Here is a 17,264-nt window from a genome sequence, read left to right as displayed (position 1 = left end):
TCAAATAATTGTGATTGTATTGCGGTGTGTACTCATCCTGTACTGTTTCTGTTTGCTTCCTAGACTCCCTGTGACTCGAGTGTTTGCTTGCCATGGGTATCCACTGGCTGCCTTGTCTACCCCATGAACAAACCATCAGATTTCCAGCATCTCCCTGCGGAAGAACACTGAATAAGCACCCCTACTGCAAATGAACTGTTGGAGAACTGTATTATAGTAAAATGTCTGAGGAAGGTGAAGAGGACAAAGGCTGTTCTTAAAATGATCAGAGGCCACCTAGAGACAGTTGTGCTGTTGCCATGTCATGCTTTACTGTGGAGAAAGAACTTTTGGACATATTGGGGGTTGCTAGCAATGCAGGTGGAGAAATAACAGATGCAGTGTTGTTTGGGGGTAGATGGGGGGCTGGTTGGGTCTTTGTGCAGATAGACCAGTAGTTTGGGGATGCTGGGAGGTGAACAGAGAGTATTGGAGGGACCACACCTATGTGCAGTGACAAATTGTGCCCTATTAGCCTATAAAATTATACCACTACATATGAATATTTTGCGGTATATTATTCTCACATAGAGTCCTGTTACCATAGTATTAAGCTTATACTGTTGTTAAAGGCTTTACTAATTTTCTGCGCCTGTCTATTTTTGTGTTATTCTGTTAGAATAAAAGAGTGGTATGTTAGGAATTATTGTTAGCATGACTAGCGCCATCTTGTTCTTCGCCGCCATTTTGTCTTAGGCATCCATCTTGGGTAATGAATCTTTTATTATAGTGGTTTATTATGTAGTAAGAAATATGCTGATGTTAGGGAGACTTGCATAGATATAATAGCCCTGAGAATGACCCTGAAGATGTGCTTGGATGGATTGTTATCTCTACAAGATGTCAAACGGCTGTGATTTGTGCTGGGCCAGGAGGCCCAGTTACTGTTTATCTGTAGTTAGGTATTTCTGTAGAAATGACTCCCTAACACTCCTTTTATTCCAATTATATTTTCTATGAGTTTCTTTGTTCTTATAAGAAATACCATGTGAAATGATGTAATTATGAATACGTCACTTGTTAAACCTATATGCTGTAACTCTTGGCTATAAAACAGTGCCTTTCAACTTGCAATAAACAGAATAGCTTTTGGAATCATAGCTGCGTGGTCTGAAATCTATTCTCCTGGACGTCCTGAACAGATAAGTACTGATTTCCAGCTGGTATGGTGTGCCCAATGCCCAGTCCTGAACTGACACCCCCCTCCTGAAACCAATATGCAACATACATCAAAGTCAGTTTTATTTGCAGAGCATACATCACAAATAAGCACTTAATTGCAAAAACATTTTTTTGTTTTTTTTCATAGAAATATATTTTGTGTTGCCTTGCAGTCCTGGGATATATCCTTTAAAAATAATTTTGACTAGATTTTACATTATCTCCTCTACTATGGACTATTAGAGACAGACATACATGAGCTATTGCACTAATCAAGCCAATCACTTTGTAGAATGTTGTGGGTCAAGGGTTCGGAAATTTGCATTATGCTCTTTAACCTCCTCTATGTAATTTCAGAGTAAAAGAGGAGGAAAATATAAAGGAAGTACATTAAAAAGCTGTTTTATTTTTTACTACAACTAATTAAGAATTTTATAGGGAATTAGCATTGGGTTTTATAGCTCTTTAAATATTTTTTTACTGAGGACACATATATTCCAAAGAATAATACATGTTTGAAATAACTTAAGAATGGACTAAGGGAACTTCCAAGTTCACAACATGACCCCGTAGTGTCCATCGTAAATCATAGAACATATGCATTTTTCAAGTCTCTGAAATTAATTGAATGAAGGAAGGTAATAACATTCCAAATAATTACTATTGATTTTATTTGCTGGAGGAGAGCTATGCTTACACTAATGAATTGAACAATGTTTAACATGCTTTTGGGCAAGCATCTACATTTATCTACTGTTACTATACTGGGCAGTGGGCAGTACACATTTTTAAAAACAATAAACTGATAATAATAAGCTTTTGCAAACACATTTTAAATTTATATCTTAAATGTCAAATTTCATGAGCTCTCAGCTGTAGACTGGTACCTTTAATGTATAAATAATGAAAATTTATCATAATTCACAAGCAACTGTTTATAAAAATAAAACAATTATTAAAATAAATAAATACACTAATACTTGGCCAGTTAAGGACTAGATTACAACTGTAGTGTTAAATTATCGTGCACCAGCAAACAGGAAAATTTGCCTATTTTCGGGCATGCAATAATTAATCAGCCATTAAAAGTGGCTGGTTATTGCTAACGCAAGCTCACAGTAGCAATTAGTGCTTATAAAATTAATTAGAAATCCGATCTCGGGTTCATTTTATAAATATGTCTAACATGGCCCCAAAATACTGTCTAGTGTAGTTTATTAAAAAGTTAAGAAGAATCTTTATTTTTTAATAAAATGGCAGTATTTTGGGGTTAAAGTTGGTGGGAGTAGGGTACTGAAAAGTGCCTGTACATTGTGGCCAATGGGAACTGTGTGCCCCCAGTAAATATAAATATATATATATATATATATATACACATATTTACACATAAATATATATGTATATCAGCATATACATTAATATTTATATTTGCTGTCATTAATGAGCGACTTACCCCCTTTGCTGGTGCTGAAGTTCTGAGGAGCCTATGGAACAGCGCTCTCGCAAGCGCAATTCTTCCCAGCGATGTGAACACGAGGTTACGTTCGCATTGCTGAAAACTTGTAATACCAGCGCACATTATCATCATAGCGATATTTAGCAATCCACTTGTAATCTGGCCATAAATATATAAAACAATATTGGCTAGATTACAAGTCGGGCGCTGACAGCAGTGCACGTGCAAAATGTTTTTTCTTAAGGCTCCCTCGAGGGTCTTCAGCCTCCCTAGCATCACCAGTCCTTTTGTTATTAAATACTATTTTATAACAAAAAGACGGCTGAGGGTAGCGAGGCTGAAGAGCCTCGAGGAAGCCTAAAGAAAAAAATAATGCACGTGCGCTGCAGTCAGCATGTGACTTGTAATCTCAGTGTATGTTAATAATAATCATCATGATAATAATTGTATTTAATATATTTAGGAGTTGTATTTAAAATGTATTTATGAATCAATATATTTTTTTTATTTCTATTTTTCTATTTTTTCTATTGTCATATTGTTAACAATATTGCTATTTTCTAATGTAAAAATAATTTTATTAAACTGTGTTACATTTTATATTTATTTCCACACATACAGGTATATTACAAGTTATGGGCGCAACGGGGGGCGAAAGAAATGCAACAAAAGTTGCGTTATTTCACACTCCATTGTGCTGCCATTACAAGTTTTCAAACAGTCAGCTTGTGCATGCGATATGGTTGCGTTGAACTCCATACCGCACAAAATACATGCACTGTTTTGAAGTGCTCGTGCACGCTTTCCCCATTGATATCAATGGATAGAACCGGTTAGAAAAAAACCTAACACATGCAATCGCGGAATGAAAAACTCCGTATCCCAGCCCCATTGATGTCTATGGGGAAAAAAAAGTTAAGTTTAAACCTAACACCCTAAAATAAACCCAACGTCTAAACACCCCTAATCTGCTGCCCCCAACATAACCAACACCTACATAATGTTATTAACCCCTAATCTGAAGCTCCCGATATTGCCACCACCAAAATAAATCTACTACTAACCCCTAATCTGCCGTTCCCGATATCGCTGTCACTATACTAGTTATTAACCCCTATTCCCCTGCACCCTGACATCACCCACACTATAATAAAGATATTAACTCCTATTCTGCCGCTCCCTGATATCGCTGCCACTAAATAAAGTTATTAACCCCTAAACCCCTGGCCTCCTACATCACTAGCACTAAATAAACCTTTTAACCCCTAAACCTCTGGTCTCCCACATCACTACCAATAAATAAACCTATTAACCCCTAAACTACCAGCCCCCCCCACATCGCAACAACCTAAATTAAACTATATTAACCCCTAAACCTAACCGTAACCCTAACCGTAACCCTAACCCTAACACCCCCTAACTTTAAAATAATTAAAATAGAGCTAAACTAAAGTTATTACAATTATTAACTAAATAATACCTATTTAAAACTAAATACATACTTACCTGTGAAATAAAACCTTAGGCCTAGATTTGGAGTTTTGCGGTAGCTGTGAAAACCAGCGTTAGAGGCTCCTAACGCTGGTTTTAGGCTACCGCCGGTATTTGGAGTCAGTCAGGAAAGGGTCTAACGCTCACTTTTCAGCCGCGACTTTTCCATACCGCAGATCCCCTTACGTCAATTGCGTATCCTATCTTTTCAATGGGATCTTTCTAACTCCGGTATTTAGAGTCGTGTCTGGAGTGAGCGTTAGAAATCTAACGACCAAACTCCAGCCGCAGAAAAAAGTCAGTAGTTAAGAGCTTTCTGGGCTAATGCCGGTTTATAAAGATCTTAACTACTGTGCTCTAAAGTACACTAACACCCATAAACTACCTATGTACCCCTAAATCGAGGTCCCCCCACATCGCCGCCACTCTATTAAAATTTTTTAACCCCTTATCTGCTGACCGCCACCTACGTTATCCTTATGTACCCCTAATCTGCTGCCCCTAACACCGCCGACCCCTATATTATATTTATTAACCCCTAACCTGCCCCCCACAATGTCGCCACCAGCAACCAACAATAATTAACCCCTAATCTGCCGACCGCTAAGTGCCGCCACCTACGTTATCCTTATGTACCCCTAATCTGCTGCCCCTAACACCGCCGACCCCTATATTATATTTATTAACCCCTAATCTGCCCCCCTCAACGTCGCCTCCACCTGCCTACACTTATTAACCCCTAATCTGCCGACCGGACCTCACCGCTATTATAATAAAGTTATTAACCCCTAATCCGCCTCACTCCCGCCTCAATAACCCTATAATAAATAGTATTAACCCCTAATCTGCCCTCCCTAACATCGCCGACACCTATCTTCAATTATTAACCCCTAATCTGCCGACCGGAGCTCACCGCTATTCTAATAAATTTTTTAACCCCTAAAGCTAAGTCTAACCCTAACACTAACACCCCCCTAAATTAAATATAATTTAAATCTAACGAAATAAATTAACTCTTATTATATAAATTATTCCTATTTAAAGCTAAATACTTACCTGTAAAATAAACCCTAATATAGCTACAATATAAATTATAATTATATTGTAGCTATTTTAGGATTAATATTTATTTTACAGGTAACTTTGTATTTATTTTAACCAGGTACAATAGCTATTAAATAGTTAAGAACTATTTAATAGCTAAAATAGTTAAAATAATTACAAAATCACCTGTAAAATAAATCCTAACCTAAGTTACAATTAAACCTAACACTACACTATCAATAAATTAATTAAATAAAATGCCTACAATTATCTACAATTAAACCTAACACTACACTATCAATAAATTAATTAAATACAATATCTACAAATAAATACAATGAAATAAACTAACTAAAGTACAAAAAATAAAAAAGAACTAAGTTACAAAAAATAAAAAAATATTTACAAACATTAGAAAAATATTACAACAATGTTAAACTAATTACACCTACTCTAAGCCCCCTAATAAAATAACAAAGCCCCCCAAAATAAAAAAATGCCCTACCCTATTCTAAATTAAAAAAGTTTAAAGCTCTTTTACCTTACCAGCCCTGAACAGGGCCCTTTGCGGGGCATGCCCCAAAGAATTCAGCTCTTTTGCCCGTAAAAAAAAACATACAATACCCCCCCCCCCAACATTACAACCCACCACCCACATACCCCTAATCTAACCCAAACCCCCCTTAAATAAACCTAACACTAAGCCCCTGAAGATCTTCCTACCTTGTCTTCACCATGCCAGATTCACCGATCAGTCCAGAGTCTTGATCCAAGCCCAAGCGGGGGGCTGAAGAGTGACGTCCATCCTCGGGCTGAAGTCTGGATCCAAGCGGCGGCTGAAGAAATCCATCATCGGGCTGAAGTCGGAAGTCCATCATCGGGATTAAGTCTTCTATCAAGCCGCATCTTCAATCTTCTTTCTTCTGGAGCGGAGCCATCTTCTTTCCATCCGACGCGGATCCAACCTCTTCAACCGACGCCTACTCGCCGAATGAAGGTTCCTTTAAGGGACGTCATCCAAGATGGCGTCCCTCGAATTCCGATTGGCTGATAGGATTCTATCAGCCAATCGGAATTAAGGTAGGAAAATTCTAATTGGCTGATGGAATCAGCCAATCAGAATCAAGTTCAATCCGATTGGCTTATCCCATCAGCCAATCAGATTGAGCTTGCATTCTATTGGCTGATCGGAACAGCCAATAGAATGCGAGCTCAATCTGATTGGCTGATTGGATCAGCCAATCGGATTGAACTTGATTCTGATTGGCTGATTCCATCAGCCAATCAGAATTTTCCTACCTTAATTCCGATTGGCTGATAGAATCCTATCAGCCAATCGGAATTCGAGGGACGCCATCTTGGATGACGTCCCTTAAAGGAACCTTCATTCGGTGAGTAGGCGTCGGTTGAAGAGGTTGGATCCGCGTCGGTTGGAAAGAAGATGGCTCCGCTCCGCTCCAGAAGAAAGAAGATTGAAGATGCGGCTTGATAGAAGACTTCATCCCGATGATGGACTTCCGACTTCAGCCCAATGATGGATTTCTTCAGCCGCCGCTTGGATCCCGACTTCAGCCCAAGGATGGACGTCACTCTTCAGCCCCCCGCTGAAGACTCTGGACCGATCGTGAACCTGGCATGGTGAAGACAAGGTAGAAAGATCTTCAGGGGCTTAGTGTTAGGTTTATTTAAGGGGGGTTTGGGTTAGATTAGGTATATGTGGGTGGTGGGTTGTAATGTTGGGGGGGGGGTATTGTATGTGTTTTTTTACAGGCAAAAGAGCTGAATTCTTTGGGGCATGCCCCGCAAAGGGCCCTGTTCAGGGCTGGTAAGGTAAAAGAGCTTTGAACTTTTGTAATTTAGAATAGGGTAGGGCATTTTTTTATTTTGGGGGTCTTTGTTATTTTATTAGGGGGCTTAGAGTAGGTGTAATTAGTTTAAAATTGTTGTAATTTTTTTCTAATGTTTGTAAATATTTTTTTTATTTTTTGTAACTTAGTTCTTTTTTATTTTTGTACTTTAGTTAGTTTATTTAATTGTATTTATTTGTAGGAATTGTATTTAATTTATTTATTGATAGTGTAGTGTTAGGTTTAATTGTAGATAATTGTAGGTATTTTATTTAATTAATTTATTGATAGTGTAGTGTTAGGTTTAATTGTAACTTAGGTTAGGATTTATTTTACAGGTAATTTTGTAATTATTTTAACTATTTTAGCTATTAAATAGTTCTTAACTATTTAATAGCTATTGTACCTGGTTAAAATAAATACAAAGTTACTTGTAAAATAAATATAAATCCTAAAATAGCTATAATATAATTATAATTTATATTGTAGCTATATTAGGGTTTATTTTACAGGTAAGTATTTAGCTTTAAATAGGAATAATTTATTTAATAAGAGTTAATTTATTTAGTTAGATTTAAATTATATTTAATTTAGGGGGCTGTTAGGGTTAAAGTTAGACTTAGCTTTAGGGGTTAATAAATTTATTAGAGTAGCGGTGAGCTTCTGTCGGCAGATTAGGGGTTAATACTTGAAGTTAGGTGTCGGCAATGTTAGGGAGGGCAGATTAGGGGTTAATACTATTTATTATAGGGTTATTGAGGCGGATTAGGGGTTAATACATTTATTATAGTAGCGCTCAGGTCCGGTCGGTAGATTAGGGGTTAATAAGTGTACTTAGGTGGAGGCGACGTTGGGGGCGGCAGATTAGGGGTTAATAAATATAATATAGGGGTCGGCGATGTTAGGGCAGCAGATTAGGGGTACATAGGGATAATGTAGGTGGCGGGGGTGTACGGAGCGGCAGATTAGGGGTTAAAAATAATATGCAGGGGTCAGCGGGGGCGGCAGATTAGGGGTTAATAAGTGTAAGGTTAGGGGTGTTTAGACTCGGGGTACATGTTAGAGTGTTAGGTGCTGAAGTAGGAAGTGTTTCCCCATAGCAAACAATGGGGCTGCATTAGGAGCTGAACGCGGCTTTTTTGCAGGTGTTAGGTTTTTTTTCAGCTCAAACAGCCCCATTGTTTTCTATGGGGGAATCGTGCACGAGCACGTTTTTGAAGCTGGCCACGTCCGTAAGCAACTCTGGTATCGAGAGTTGCAGTGGCGGTAAATATGCCTGTATGCTCCCTTTTTGGAGCCTAACGCAGCCATTCTGTGAACTCTCAATACCAGAGGTATTTAAAAGGTGCAGCCAGAAAAAAGCATGCGTAGCTAACGCACCCCTTCTAACGCAAAACTCCAAATCTAGGCCTAAGCTAGCTACAATATAACTAATAGTTATATTGTAGCTAGCTGAGGCTTTATTTTTATTTCACAGGTAAAATTGTATTTATTTTAACTAGGTAGACTAGTTAGTAAAAAGTTTTTAACTATTTACTAACTACCTAGTTAAAATAAATACAAATTACCTGTGAATTAAAACCTAAGCTGTCTTACACTAAAACCTACCATTACGAAAAAAAAACCCACTAAAATTACAAAAAATGAAAAACCTACCATTACAAAAAATAACAAACAAAATTATTCAAGACAATAAAATTTATTCCTATTGTAATACCCTTTTAAAAGAAAAAAAATAACACCCCAAAATAAAAAAACGTAATCTATAATAAACTACCAAGGGCCTTTTGTAGGGCATTGCCCTAAAGAAATCAGCTCTTTTTCTACAAAAGAAAAACAAACACCCCCCAACAATATATAACCCCCCACTCCCCAAACCCACAAAATAAAAATAAAGTAAAACCTAATCAACCCATTGCCCTGAAAAGGGCATTTAGCTCTTTTGCTGCCCATTAAAAATAAAAAATGGCTATTCTAAAAAGAAATACCCACCGCAAAAAGAAAAAAAAAAACATTACACAAAATAACAAACAAATTTCCAAAAATAATAAAAATTATTCCTATTCTAATACCATTTTAAAAAACCCCACCCCAAAATAAATTAAACCTTATCTATAATAAACTACCAATAGCCTTTAAAAGGGCCCTTTGTAGGGCATTGGCCTAAAGAAATCAGTTCTTTTTCAAAACAAAAATACAAAGACCCACTAACATTACAAACCCCCATCCCCCAAACCCACAAAATAAAAAAAAACTATCTAAAGAACTAATCTACCCATTTCCCTGAAAAAGGCATTTGTATGAGCATTGTCCTTAAAAGGGCATTTAGCTCACTTTCTTGCCCTTAAAAGGGCATGTAGCTCTTTTAAGAAATGCCCAACCCCTAATCTAAAAAAAAAAACATCCAAAAAAACCTTTAAAAAACCTAACACTAACCCCTCTTTAGGTACTCACAGTTGCTGAAGTCCTGCTTGAAGGATCTTCATCCCGGCAGCTTTATCTTCATCCAGACAGCTCCATCTTCATCCTGGTGGCATCTTCTATAGTGATGTCGCGAATTGTTCGCCGGCGAATAGTTCCCGGCGAACATAGCATGTTCGCGTTCGCTTCGGCGGGCGAACATATGCGATGTTCGATCCGCCCCCTATTCGTCATCATTGAGTAAACTTTGACCCTGTACCTCACAGTCAGAATACACATTACAGCCAATCAGCAGCAGACCCTCCCTCCCAGACCCTCCCACCTCCTGGACAGCATCCATTTTAGATTCATTTGGAAGCTGCATTCTTAGTGAGAGGAGGGACAGTATAGCTGCTGCTGATTTAATAGGGAAATCGATAGCTAGGCTAGTGTATTCAGTGTCCACTACAGTCCTGAAGGACTCATCTGATCTCTGCTGTAAGGACAGCACCCCAAAAAGCCCTTTTTAGGGCTAGAACATCAGTCTGCTTTTTTTTTTTTTTTCCTGTGTAATCTAATTGCAGTTGCCTGCCTGCCCGCGTGTGTGTCAGGCTCACAGCGTATACTGTGCCCACTTGCCCAGTGCCACCACTCATATCTGGTGTAACAGTAGTGTACATTTAAAAAAAAAAAAAAAACTTTTTTGACTGTGAAATAATAGCAGATTAAACTGGTAGTGAGAAAGATGAGGCGCTGGAGAATTGACCCTGCTAGACTAATGTATTCCCCTCTAAGAAAACAGTGGTTGATATGTAGTGAATGTAGTCCAGCGCTAGATTAGCACGGGTAGAGTATTTAGTTAAATTCTATAATTTGAATATACTGTATTTTGTGATTGGATAAATGTTTAGTGTATGTACTGCAATGTTGTTATTATATATTTATTGTAGGTAATCCTAAGTATTTATCAACATTCAGTTAATAAAAAGATGTAAACAGATATATACAACTGATTGTCTAATGTGAGCTTCTTATCTATATATAAAAACTAATAAAACATTTGTATAATTAGACAGGAATTTAATAACTTGTTAAAAGCATACATAAAATAAAAAGGGACGTCTCCCTTATAACATCGATTTCATCAGAGAAAACAATTGAATAACTGTAGTATATATTTCCGCTATTTGATAATCAGGTACCTGTTATATAGTGTAACAAATGATAATGTCCAGAAATTGGATTAAAAAAACTTAAAGATCCAAACAAGATGACCTCCCCGCTATTGTGGCGGGTGTGTGTTACCGGTCCATTAGTGAGAGACTGGTATTTAAAAATATGTCATGTGACTTTTCCTACGTCACACTTGTGATCGTAGCTGTTTCAATATAGTTGTAATGTAACCAGTGATCCTTGATATTCTGTCAAGTGCTTATTATGTTGCAATTTTTTTAAAACTTTAATCTGTATGTGTATCCCCCTATTCCGTGTGTAATTAGGGAGTTTTAGGGGAGATTGCAACTTACGCTGTTCTCTTGGCACACCTGATTTCTCTTTTAGTGTGGTCTTTGCGGTCACACCACTAAATTTGATCGCATTTGGCGGTGAAATGGTGGCATGAAATATACCAAAATGGGCCTAGATCAATACTTTGGGTTGTCTACTACACTACACTTAAGCTAAAATCTACAAGCTGCCTACATGCTCCCTGATTAACCCCTTCACTGATGGGCATAAAACACGTGTGGCGCGCAGTGGCATTTAGCAGCCTTCTAATTACCAAAAAGCAATGCCAAAGCCATATAAGTCTGCTATAATGGCATGTCTGGCACACAGTGTTGGGGCAAGGGTCCATCTGACCACTGATATCTGATCTGCAAAGCATGGTCAGGGCAGGTATATCACCTACACTGCACACTGTGAAGCGGGCGTAACCCTTACAGGTAACCCTTACACTACCTGATCGATACAACATCATACCTGATGTTTTAAAGCACGTTATTCCAAACAATTTAGGAATGTTAGGTGATTTATGCCATTTATGGATTAAAACCAGACTCTGCATCAACTATGTAATTTTCCATGGGAGTTTTGCCATGCATCCCCCTCCGGCATGCCACAGTCCAGGTGTTAGTGCCCTTGAAACAACTTTTCCATCACTATTGTGGCCAGAAAGAGTCCCTGTGGGTTTTAAAATTCGCCTGCCTATTGAAGTCTATGGCGGTTTGCCCGCTTCGCGAACTTTTGTGGAAGTTCGAGTTCTCCGTTCGCGAACCCAAATTTTTAGGTTCGCGACATCACTAATCTTCTATCTTCATCCCGACGGCGCAGAGCGGGTCCATCCTGAAGATATCTGTAATGGAGCATCCTCTTCATACGGTCGCCGTTGTATATTGAATCTTTAATGCAAGGGAGTCTTTTCAAAATGGCATCCCTTGCATTCCTATTGGTTGATTTTGTTTGGAAATTTAAATCAGCCATTAGGATGAGAGCTACAGAAATCCTATTGGCTGTTCAAATTAGCCAATAGGATGAGAGCTACTGAAATTCTATTAGGTATTCAAATCAGCCTTTCAGTAGCTCTCATCCTATTGGCTGATTTGAACAACCAATAGGATTTCAGTAGCTCTCACTAACTAATTTTTTAGTTTAGGGTTTAGGCTTTTCTTAAAAGAGCTAAATGTCCTTTTCAGGGCAATGCAAAAGAGCTAAATGCCCTTTTAAGGACAATGCCCATACAAATGCCCTTTTAAGGGCAATAGGTAGCTTAGGTTTTTGTTAGAGTTAGTTTTTTTTATTTTGGGGTTTGGTTGGGTGGTGGGTTTTACAGTTGGGGGGTCTTTGTATTTATTTTTACAGGTAAAAGAGCTGTTTAACATAGGGCAATGCCCTACAAAAGGCCCTTTTAAGGGCTGTTTGTAGTTTATTGTAGGCTAGGGCTTTTTTATTAGGTGTAATTCTTTTTATTTTTGATCATTTCTTTGTTATTTTTCATAATTTATTGTTTGCTATTTTTTGTAATTTATTATTTTTTATTTTTTGTAATTAGATACTTTGAAATTTGTATAGTAGTGTTAGTATTTTTTAATGTGTATTTTAGTTTTCTTTAATTGGTAGTTTAATTTTAGTTTAATAGTTATATTAGTTTAAATGTTAGGTTAAACTTAGTTTTTTTTAATTTGACAGGTAAGTTTTAATTTAATTTAAGATAGGGAAATTTTAATATAAAGTTAGGGGGGCGTTAGGTTTAGTGATTACTAGTTTAAATTAGTTTATTGCGATGTGGGGGGCTTTGGGTTTAGGGGTTAATAGTTTAAATTAGTATATTTTGTTGTGGGGGGCTTGCGGTTTAAGGGTTAATAGGTTTATTATAGTGGAGGCGGTGTCGGGGAGCAGCGGAATAGGGGTTAATAACTTTAGTATAGTGGGGTGATGTGGGCGGATGGCAGATTAGGGGTTAATAATATTTAAAAAGTGTTTGTGATGCGGGAGGGTGGTGGTATAGGGGTTAATAACTTTATTATAGTGGTTACGATGTCCGGGAGCGGCGGAATAGGGCTTAATAACTTTTATTAGTGGCGGTGATGACGGGAGTGGCAGATTAGGGGTTAATAACTTTAATATAGTGTTTGCGATGCAGGATGGTGGTGGTTTAGGGGTTAATAGGTAGTTTATGGGTGTTTAGTGTACTTTGTAACACTTTAGTTATGAGTTTTATGTAACAGTTTTGTTGCATTAAATCCATAACTACTGCTCTCAGATGGCGGTACCGAACTTGTCGGTATAGGGTGTAACGCAAGCTTTTTAGCCTCACTGTGAAACTTGTAATGGCAGCAATATGTAAGTCCCATGAAAAAACGTCATTTTTATGAGTGCGGGACTGACGTTGCGTTATAGGCTAAAAGGCTTGCAGTATAGCTATACTGAGAAGACTTGTAATGGCTGCGTTGCTGTTTTAACGCTGAAATTACCATTTTTTCAGCGTTAAAACACGAACGCAAAACTTGTAATCTAGGTGATAGTGAATTAGAAGTATTAGATAAAATCAACTTGTAAAATTATGTTATCTAGGGACATTCAATGTCTTCAAATGTATTTTAAGGATTTCAGTCTTTAAATGTATTCTTATTCAACATATATTTTCTTCAGCCTCATTAAAAGCAATCAATTGACTTACTCTGTTCTACATCTTGTAAAACTCGTTTACATTCATTAATACTAATGGCAGTGCCAATATCCAATGGCCATATTTTCAGCCAGCTTAATGTAAAAACGTTCTCACATCATTTCCTTACCATGTACTACTTAATATTTCAATTCATTTCTCTGTGATTACATTATTGTATGTGAATGTGCTCATTAGATTTTTTTTAAAAGCTTTCTTCATCATACATTCTCTTTGTTTATTAATTCTTCAAGGTTGAAATGACATTTTATAGGTAATATTCATTCTAGTAATGGTTTTATTGTACTTTAACATTTAGAATACAGAAATATCATGTTGTATAGTGAGACCAACATTTTATATAATGTGGTTAAGAGTTTAAAAATAGCCACAGGACAGACCAAGCTAGAGTGTAGTATTTTACTATTTTATTTGTTGTTATTTGCATTAATGGATGTTTGATGGACATTGCCTATTTTAATGTTTCAATCCAGAAAATTGAAATAGCCAGTCAAACACATAACAGGAATCTGTTGGACACTAGTAGTACACATGGTAGTATTTCCTATTTTCAGTTTAATTAGCCATAATGAGCAGTGTCAGGATGTGAACATTGGGTGAACTGGTTAATGTCAAATTAGTGTACAGAGTGTTTTAGGGGTTAAGACACATGCCAAGGATATGTGACTGTAATGAAGGGATTGAGCACACTGTTTCAGCAAAAGAAGTGGAGAATGGCAACATCATATATTGCTTATTTGAGTATGCAGAGAAACATAAATGCCTGTGGATGTTTAAAGTATCTTAGAATGAAGCACATGGATTTTGTTTATGTGTGATTGCACTTGACTACAAAATACATTGCTTTGTGAGTGCATTCTCCATAATACAGGTCGTGAATATTTGCTTACTTTTACCTACAGAGGTTGGTGTTTGCAACTGAAGGGAGGAAGCTCTCTAGTTTAGAGAAGAAACTGCAAAAGGGTCAGCAGTTCTGTTTTTTAGTTTTATCTCTGAAAGCTTCAAGGGTCCTTCTAGATAGCACAAATATGTAATGTTTGCAAAATTGAACATGGCACTTATATTTCTTCCATTGGGATGACTTTTTTAAACAATTTTTATTAATTTTTAAAAATCTGTATTCAACTGCCTGCAAATAGTCTGGACAACAGAAAATCAGCAGTGGCAGATACATAAATACTCCTTATGTACCAGTTAAGCACACACTAAATACCTGCAACATAATTTCCAACATCCCCTGCTTACTTTCAAAAGACTGAACTGTACCTCAGAGACAATAAAAAAAGAGATAATGTACACTTGCAAAAAAAAGTAGTGCAAGAAAGCTAGAACTTCTAATATGTGCAAGAGCGCTTACAATCTCTAATGTGCATACATTTGCATTTGGCCTACATTATACATAGGCACACATTTCGTTTGAAAAACTGGAAATTCTTTCCTTTTTGAAGAACATAATCTTTGGGGAAAAATAAAGGCATTTCAGAGAGATAACAAAACAAACTAAGATTATTTTTCCCAGGAAAGGTAATTCATTAAAATATTAATAACTTGCATTTATTGTAAGTAAATAATTTATTTTTTTATTTGTACACATATTCATTTTAAATACACAAATTGAAGGTTTCGTTATGTTCCTTTAGACTTACTGATATAGTTTTCAAGGTAATGTTTCACAACAAATATTTTGGACTCAATAGGATAGATTTATCAAATGTCAGATGGACATGATCCGCTGTAGAGGATCATGTCCGCCCGACATCGATAAATGCAGTAAGCATACGCTGTCAGCATTTATCATTGCACAAGCATTTCTGGTGAAATGCTTGTGCAATGCCGTCAACTGCACATTAGAGGCCAATCCGATCAGGATGATTGCAGTCCGCCGCCTCAGAGGTGGCGGACGAGTTAAGGAGCAGAGCTCTTACGTCCTCTGCTTCTTAACTTATGTTTCCGGTGAGCCTGAATTCTCACGCGGAAACAGCAGCATGCGCTGCATGATAAATCTACCCCAATATATTAAGCAGCAGATTCTCTGTCATGTGATCCTGCTTTCTGCAATGTAAGAAGCAACAGTCATCCAACCACTGCTTATCACCCCCTCAACCACCTCTACATTGGTGTAGATAAAATATCCTGAAAAACATTCATTTGGGGTGATTGACAGGGCCTGCTCTCACTCAATTGAGCAGGGTTGATTTTGCACAAGGTCACTGCAAATGTACCCAGACAGGTTCCCCAATGAGGAACCTTATCTGTCCTCCATTAAGTACATGGAGTCCTGTGTCTTGAATCTTTCAATGAAGGCAGGTACTTTCAAATAAGAGAACAGTTACCACATCATTATTAACCAATTTTGCCATTGTGACATGGGTATTACATCACACAGTACTTTGCTTATAATACTTTGTTGACGTAGTACCTACGTCTAGCACCAAGGCACAGGTTACAGATCCACTGTAAATTTTAACAGCAAGATCCATAACTGTTGGCAGAAGGCATCTGCCTTCATATGGAAATGAGTACTGATCATGCTCCCTTAAAATATGCAGCCAGATTGTTACAGATAGTGGGAGGAAAGGAGCATGGTGTGTGGGCAGCACATTACAGGAGGGGGGGAAGGGATGGGCAAGTCCTTAAAGATGTTGGTCAGGGGAGAAGGAGGGATGGCCCCTATACTACATAACTATCTAGCTAGGTGGTGGGTTCCTACAATACAAAGAAAAAAGAAAACAGGTGACTGGTTGAAGGGAGGTGTGGAGGGTGAGCCCTACACTATAGAAATAAAACATAAAAAAAAAATGCACAAACTAGTTATTGGCAAATAGGGATGTGCATTCGGATGCTTTGTGATTCGAATGCGGAAGTAAGAATCCACTCTTTTCCCTCAGATATTTTTGAAGTCAGATTGATTCCTGTAAAAAATCCCCACTGTAAGATGTCAATTTGTACAGATCTTTTACAAGAATCAATCCGGCTACCAAAATATCCAAAGGGAATGAGCGGATTCCACATTCGGATCCTCACAAAGGTCCAGAATGCACATACCTATTGTTAAACTATTTGCCAGTAGAATAAATAGCAGGCAACGGTGGAGGGAGGGTTAGAGAGATGTTTGTAGGGATCAGGTAAGTGGAAGGCAGAGGAGGGATAAGAAAATAAAAATAAATATTAAGGGCTAGATTACAACTGGAGGGATAATTTATCATGTGGCCGCAAATGGCTGGTTATTGCTACCACAAGTTTGCGGTAGCAATTAGCACTCAAAAAAATGAACCAGAGGCCAAACCTCTGGTTCAGTTTTTTACAAGTGCCCCAATTGGCCCCAAATTAAAGTATAGTTTAGTTTTTTATTTTAGAAAAAAAAAAATTGTTTTTTTATGAAAAACCCCTGCACTAAACAGTTTTTGGGGGCTAAAGTTGGCGGGTGTGGGGTGAAAAAAATGGCACTGAAAAGTGCCTTTACATAGCGGTCTATGGGGACTGTGTGTTCCCAGTAAATATATAAGTATATGCTTATTACATATATATTTATGTGTTAATATGTATATACACATATTAACACATAAATATATATGTATATAGGGCCGGATTTTCCATTAGGCACAGTAGGCATGTGCCTACAGGCGCACTGCAGTGAGGG

The sequence above is a fragment of the Bombina bombina genome, chromosome 4 (assembly GCF_027579735.1).
Source record: "Bombina bombina isolate aBomBom1 chromosome 4, aBomBom1.pri, whole genome shotgun sequence".
NCBI lineage: Eukaryota > Metazoa > Chordata > Amphibia > Anura > Bombinatoridae > Bombina > Bombina bombina.
Note: the sequence above shows the minus strand (reverse complement) of the source record.